At 38.4% G+C, this 8084-nt stretch overlaps 1 long non-coding RNA gene across 1 annotated transcript; it reads left to right on the forward strand.

Moving 5' to 3' along the window:
• The first annotated feature begins 474 nt into the window (after window positions 1–474).
• LOC107795834 (uncharacterized) lies at window positions 475–2033 on the forward strand. The gene is made up of 2 exons (XR_001650254.2): window positions 475–916; window positions 1869–2033. It is a non-coding gene; the product is annotated as an uncharacterized LOC107795834 (long non-coding RNA).
• The last annotated feature ends 6051 nt before the right edge of the window (window positions 2034–8084 follow it).

Here is an 8084-nt window from a genome sequence, read left to right on the forward strand (position 1 = left end):
AACTCTATGTGTTTCCAGTCAATGAGGGGTAGCTGTAGACATGTGATTTTTGACCCTCCCCAAGATTTTTTATATTTTAGCATGTAAATATTTAATTTAGGACTAATATCGTTATTTCAACTAATTTTGACCTTTCACTTTATTTTATTACAAGAAAATAAAAATTACAAAAAATAGTTTCATTAATGTTTTGTAGTCATTTTTAATCTTGAAAAATATCAATAATAGTTTTGTTTTAATGGCCAGTCTTATTTTAATAGCTATTTTAGTTAAGTAGGATTAATTAATAAATGAGATAGTATTTTTAGTCTCGTTTGCGGGAAAAAATAAATTCAGACTCAAACGACCCATTTTAGACCTAATTTTGGACCTAGCCCATAATTCCTAGGCTCATACCCCTTAACCTAAATATATCCCTAAAAATCTAAACCTATAAAAGAAGCCAACCCCTACATTTAAAAGGATCAGCCACAATCTTAGCTATTTTCCATCGGCAGACCCCCCTCTTCGCGTTCTGATTTCCTCTTCTTAGTTCTCGATTGAAAAGCAACACAGACAATACACAAAAAGGGAAAGGAATGAAAAAACGAAAAAAAAAAATTGGGGAGGAAGGCAGAGAAACGTTCTTCTCCTTTCCATTTTTAGATTTTATCAAGTTTTCTTGTTAAATTTCAAAAAAAAACAATTCAGAAAAAGTAAAAGATATATTCTGAAATCTCTTCCTTTTGGATTTGGTTTTCAAAAAATAGAGTCAAGCTGAATTGGGTGTTCAGATTTGGAGTTTCCTTCGAGATTGGTTCCAGGTTTAAGTTCGCGGTTCCGATTTCTTCTTGCTGTTGTATTTTCGTCGGACTTTCATCTTGGTGAATATGTCATGGATACTTTCTTTACATATTAAAGAAGAAACATTTAACAGGTTCATTTCTGATTAATCCCTCTTTATTCTATTCTAATTACTGCGAATCAAACTTCAAAAGAGCCATTAAAAGATAGAGTTTAGTTTACAATGTTAATGCATGTGAATTGATCTCTTTTGGTGTTGTAAGATCTCTGGTTGATGTTTTCTCCCAACTTCCTTTAGTGAAATCTCTGTTTTTATGATTAAGTAATGTTAAGGTGTTTAAATTTCTATTTTTGTAGAATTTGCATTAGACTGCTAGAGCATTTAATAGACAAAATATCATCAGCAAATATTTTCAATTGTTTGTCCAAATGTGAAATTCTATGCCTTTATGAGCTTGGCTGATCGTTCCTTTTCATTTGGTTTAGACATGTGATTGAGTTTTTTTTCTTCCTTTTTAGTCTTTATTATTATTAATTAAGAAAAGTCATCTGCTCATTTAGAGATCTATGTGTTATGGTTTGCTTCCGTAAATTAATTATTCGAATATTTGTAGGCGTGTCCTAATATTGTTTAGCCATATTTGCCTTACTAGTATCTCATTCTTAACTGTTGGAACACTTTTTAGATAGATGCTTTAGAATAAAAATTATTTTTATTTTATTTTTTTTGTATAAAAAAAAAGAGTACTTTTTTTAGTTATCTTAGAAGTTGTTCTTATCTTGTTTGAGTAAGAAATTCCTATAGTTCTTTAGAATTCTTTATTAACGTCGAGTCATATGCACAATTCGCTCGATCAAGTTTCGGCAGATATGTACTCTTTCAAACTGAACAAACCAATACAATAATCATATGCATCACACCTTTTCCTTGATTAGTGTTGGATTATTTGGTGCAGAGTGATACTTTGTGGAGTCGTCATGCCTTCAGTCATTCCTCTTAATACTTCTATTGTGCTTGAATGTCATTTATTTTGCCCTAATATACTAAATTACTTTATTGTGTCATTCCATTGTTTGTTTAGTAGGTTTGAGTGTGTGTTCGAAATTAGCAGAATGGATGGGATGGAATTGGACGTCTAAGTGGCTCTTTTGATAGCATTGATTCATTTAATGTACTATTTCATCTTCCGTGGCTCATGGTCCCTTTAAATAACCATATTGCTTATTTATATATATGTTTACTTTGTGTATCTGCTGGATGGTTTACTCTAGTTCTTAGTTTTGTTGGATGTAAATTATTTAGATAACGATGTTGGACCGTGGGGTGAAATCTCAAATGAAATGAAGCTGAACATGAGCATGAAATCTCATTTAGTAAAAGTACTCCATAATCACATGTCTTTTCACACACAATCATTGAATTAGGAACTAAACAATCATGAACTTCGTAGTTTGCTTTAGGAGCATTAATTATAATTATCACAGCTATTACTAAAACTCGAGGGTACATTTCATGTGGCCCGGTTCTAATTTCCAACAAGGTTAAATAGAATGTGTCGTGAACCACGGGTGCATTTCATGTGGCGTGGCTTGCGATATGTTATTAATAACCTTGAATTAATTCTTTTAATAAGTAAAAGCGGGTTTTCAAAAGTTAAAATGCACATAGGTCTAAACATGTATTAAAATCAGATAATAGGCCAATATTAATAGTTGAGTGACTGTACTAGAACCACGGAATTCGGGAATGCCTAACACCTTTTTCCGGGTTAACAGAATTCCTTACCCGGATTTCTGTGTTCGCGGACTGTAAAACAGAGTCAAACTTTCCTTGATTCGGGATTTGAACTGGTGACTTGGGACACCATAAAATTATCCCAAGTGGCGACTCTGAATTTTCAATAAAATAATCTTGTTTCGATTGTTACTTTAAATTGGAAAAACTCCCGTATACCCCTTGCGGGTTGGTAAAAAGGAGGTGTGACAGATTATACTTGCAGACAATGATTAAATCTAGAGGATGCAGTGAAAAACAAATAGGGAAAGCGGAGTCCTCCCAGGGTAGGGGACGAGGACAGATTAAATTGACCCCAGAAGTTCAGAAATCAATTGGGAAAATGAGGAAGAGCATCAGAGCTACAGATAGAGATACTTCCTATTCCACGGGAGTGAGTATTTGCCCTTCCGGGAGGCCTCAAAGTCTGATTTAGTGTCTGCATATGTACCCGACTTCCCGGAAAGACATAGGTTAAGAGATGAACCTATACCCCCAGCCTCTCCTACTTTTCATGCTGCCTCTTCTACTGAGTCGTCTGATCGCTCAGCAGAGGGTAGTGAGTCTTCAGTTTCAACCTCACCTACAGCTTCGTCACCTGGACAAGATCCCTTAGATGATGAGGTACCGGATGCCGAGGGAGGGGGTGTGACCCAAACCGGGGTATGGAAAGGACTAGAAACCCTGAAGTGTGGCAAAGGAGGTTTGTCAGTGAGCTGGCATATCACAAGTTCCGGGAGGTGGTGGCCTCTAAGGTCACTTATTCATGAGCGCCAGTTCATAGAGCGGGATCTTCTGCCTCATAACCCCAACGTGAAGCAGCACTTCAATGAGCAAGTGGGATGGGATTACTTCACTAGTAAGGTGTCAGATGCAAATGAGCACTTAGTCAAGGAGTTCTACGCCAATGCCTCCCACATCAAGAAGGATACAAAAGTGACTAAGGTGCGGAACTTGAAAGTGAAGTTTGATGGGAAATCAATCAATGAATACTTAGGCTTCAATGATGAAGATGAGACATTATACTTGGAGATGGTGGCGATGGATGAGGATTCCTGTCCATGGTTGGCATCATACCTGGCTCTCCCGGATGCCACCCCAGCATGGTTGACAACAGGGGTTCCTATCTTGAGGAACACCCTACACTTTGAGGCGAAGGGTTGGGAGACTTTTGTATGCAGCAGGCTAGACCCCACTACTCATGAAAACACCTTGCCGGTCTCCCGAGCGATTATAGTGGCAGTTATTATGGCGTGGTTCCCGATCAATGTCGAGAATATCATGTCTAGGGTGATCAACAGAGTAGTCAATGAGGGTGATAGATCGTACCCCTTCCCGAACTTCCTTACCATGTACTTGGAAGATCAGGAGGTGGAGAAAAGAAAATTTGATGTCAAGGTAAAACCCAAGATGCCCTTTTCATGGTATAGCCTCAAGGGTCCAGACAACCCCAAATCCAAGGAATCCAAGGGCAAAGCTACTGCTTCTATTGGCCATTCTGAAGAGCTAGTAGTGGTAGTCACTACTTCACAGCCTCTCACTACCATACCATATCCTGCCTCCGGACCATCTACTTCCATGCCTTCAGAAATCCCATCCTCCTCAACATACCCATTGACTTCCCATAGATTGAGCCAAACACTTTCCAGTATCAACAACTGGATACAAGCAGCAACTTCTATGTTGCCTGTGCTATCCAGTTCGGTGGCAACCCAATCAGTTCCCCCACAGCCACAGGTGCTAGATTTGGTAGAGGAGTCTCTCAAGGATCTTCTGGACAACGAGAAGAAGCTCTTGGAGAACCAAAATCTTATAATGGATGCTCTAGCAGTTCAAGGAAAATCACTTCAGGAGCTGAGCAAGCAAACAAGGAAGCTGAAAAAGACTCGGGCCTCGAAGGAGTCTGTGAAGGAATTGAGGGGGGTGAAGAAGATGAAGGCAGCAGACCACTTACCATTGGATCTGCTATTACATGACTAGCCTCAGTAGCTTAGACAGAGCGGGTCCAGGATCAGGAGATTGAGAGAGAGCCCAATAGAAGGAGAATAATGCCTAGGGTTGACGATGTAGAGATCGAGCTGGCAGAGACTGAGAGAGTTGCTTCTGGCCAGCTATAGGCCCCCGAGACAGGTGATCTAGGCGCCCAGCCACAGGACCCCATGCTACTACAGGACCCCATTCAGACAGAGGACCCATAGGGAGTTTCCTTTACTCTCTACCCTTCTTTTTGAGCTTATTTTTTGTTAGTTAGCATTGAGGACAATGCTAGTTTTCATTTGAAGGGGTGGCCCTACTTTGCTGAATTTGTAGTTGGTTTGTAATTATGATACTATTTTCTTTTTTTATGCTTATTTTTCATTTTTGGTATGTATATAACTTTACCATTTATTTTACTTTTCGTTATTTTTCGATCTTGGTATGTATATAAAGTTACTCTCTCATATATATATTCATTCCCTCTTATGTATATTCATCTAAATCCCATATTGTACATATTTAGTTTACTTTTCGTGTTTTCCTTCATAGCTTATTTTGTAATTTTCCTTAATAGTATAGCTTCTTATTTCATTTAGGAGCTTCTTTTTCGGTTTGTAGCTTCTTATCTTACAATTTTGTGTAATCAATAAGCCTTTGGTTTTCTTAATGCCATGGTACTTTCCAAAGGTGGAGTTTGTGTGAACCGGTTGGCTCTTCCCGATGATGGATGGCATGACAACCTTCTTAAGGGTTTGCGTCTATTTTTCTTTTTGTTTTTGTGTAAATAGCGATTAGTGAGCAATGGTGCCTCGGGCAAAGCTTCACTTGAGCCTAACACATTTACCTTTGACCTTATGGTTAAAAACAAAATTGGTGTGTATAGGATGGTGATAGTTGTGACCTTGAGACTCTTGTGTTGACTAAACAATCATCGAGTGGTTTCTCGGAACCATTTGTGCTGCTCAAATCTTAGCTAAGATTGTTGTGGGGCCCCAAATCTGTTTCTTTAGCAATCCTATAGCTTGTGTGGTGAGGTATTGATTTGCAAGTCCAACTCCTGTGCCAATAAGTCTAGAACTTGCCCTGAATATTTATCTAGGTGAAATCCTAAGTAAAGCTCGACTTGAGAAGTGACTATAGGCTCTCATTGATCCTAATTGAGACTTGAAAACATCCATATCCTACCAATAATGATATCCCTAGTCAACCCCGTTGAGTCATAGCCCATATTCTTTCAATAACCATAATACAAGCCTTTATTCGTTCTAAAATGATCCTCTCTTGGCACCTGATCTTTCCTTAGCACAAGGCAAAAATATAAGTTTGGGGGGAGAGACGAGGAATGCAAAAGTGATAAAAGGTACAAAATGAAGAAAAGGAAAGGCAAAAAGAAAAAGAAAGAAAAACCAAAAATTCAAAAAAAGGTGAACAATATAGAAGAAATGAAGGGATCCAATAAAAGCAAAAGATGAAAGGCATGGAATGATTAGAAAGGAGAAAAAAAGGATTGAAATGAACAAGAAAGAGTGACAGTGTCTCTCTCTATCCCCTAAAAAAGAAGTAAATGACTCAAAGAGTCAAGAAAATATTTGCCAAAATAAAGCAAATGAAGTGCTTAAGGGAAGATGAAACCTTCTTAGACCAATATATCCTACCCTGAACCAAAAGCATTCATTACATCCCCACAAAAGCCCTATATGATCTTGAGTTGGGTGAGCTTACATTAGTGGTGACTCACATAAGGGGCAAGCTTATGGTACTTAGAGCCAGACTTGTGACCTTCCTTTGAGAGAGATGAGTGTGTTTTCTACAATCCTCGTTGTGAGTGCTACAATCCAAAAGTAAGGTATGCTTGTGGAAAGTTGAGGAGTATGAGTTTGGGTTCCACAACGACCACTGTGACAGAAAGAGTTTCCTTGATGAGTTGAGTCAACTCTTGATGTTTTTGTGTCGCACTATAGCCGTGGTGCTAAAAGGTTGTGTATTTTTGATAATGCATTTGAGTTGAGGGTAATTGTTAGTCCAAATTAATTCTTGATGAGGTTACTTTAGTACAGCTGAATTTTCCTTTCTTTTATCTTGAGGAGGTGGGAATTACTTTGTTTGCTTGAGGACAAGCAAAAGCTTAAGTTTGGGGGAGTTTATAATTAGTAATTCTAGTTTATTTTATGCTCCTTTTTGCTTGAGTTTTAGATTAAAAGTATGTACAAGTATTCCCAAAAGTGAACTTATTGTGCTTATTTGCAGTGTTTGGTCAAAAAGAGATAAGAAATTCAAAATCTGCTCAAAAAGGAGTGAAGCTTGTACAAGTAAAAGCTGAGTCGAGTGAGCACTACAGCGGAAAATCAACTGCGGACGCGGAGGACCCACCGCTGAGGCGGTCTTGATCTCGCGGTCCGCGGTGGCAAAGATCAAAGAGCTGCATTTTTGGGACTGAAAGTTACCGCGGACAATGGTGATTTTATGCGTCCGCGGTGCCTCTACCGTGACAGCGGTCCTTTTATCACGGTCCGCGGAAGAGAGATTCAGAGAGTCTGAAGTTGAGCTGAAAGTTGAAGATCGCGGTCTGCGCTTGATTTTATGCGGCCGCGGTAGCCTTACCGCTACAGCAGTTCATTTTTCGTTGTCAGTGGTACCTCCGTCAGGGGTATTTTTGTCCGAAAATTTTAGTTGTATATAAAAACTTCTTTTTCATATTTTTAGGTTATCTTTTGTTCAGCTGAGCACGTAAAACCGCCATTTTTACATTTTGAGTAATTTTATAGCTTGTTTAGCAATTAGTATTAGATTCTTAACTTGTAATTACATTTTATGGCTTCTATTTCATCTCAATCTATGATTTCTTTTTCAATTATGAGCAGCTAAACTCATTAGCTATGGTTGTGGCTCAACCCTAGTGTGGGTATTTAATGTGTCTTCTATTTTAGGGCTTAGATGTTTATGGGTGATTGATATTTGGTTGCAAACACTAATTTGTGCCTTTTTGACTGAGGCTCTTCTTGAAAAAGAGAGCTTAAGTCTAGGAAATTCAGGCCAACAAGAAATTGGGGTGCATTCAAGAGATTGATAGCCTCAATTAAAGGGTTAAACCTAGAGATAGTAATACCCGACTTGAGCCAACTTTGCTTGCACAAATTGAACACCCAATTGGGCTTGAGAAAGCCAATTAGGACAAAGTCACTCAATCTACCGAGAGGTATAGAGTGAGTATTTTCGTGCATTGTCTATATATGATCCCACGTATAGCATTATTGTCCTAAGTTTTAGATCCCGTTAGATACTCACCTGGGAGTAAGAAACTTCCCTAGTACCTTTTTACCCATTTAGAAAACCCTACAAAAATATCTACTTGGCTTAATTTTATTCATCATTAGTATTAAATTAGAACTAGCAAACAAACAAAGAATGGTTGGAAGTGCAATCAAAAACACTGCACATTGCTAGATTAGATAGGAATCCAACTCCAAACATATCTTAGCTCCCTGTGGATTCGATCCCGACCTTTTCGGGTAAAAGCTGCATCGACCGCTCTTGCCACTCTATAGTAGTG

Source organism: Nicotiana tabacum, chromosome 18 (genome assembly GCF_000715075.1).
Source record: "Nicotiana tabacum cultivar K326 chromosome 18, ASM71507v2, whole genome shotgun sequence".
NCBI classification, from domain to species: Eukaryota; Viridiplantae; Streptophyta; class Magnoliopsida; order Solanales; family Solanaceae; genus Nicotiana; species Nicotiana tabacum.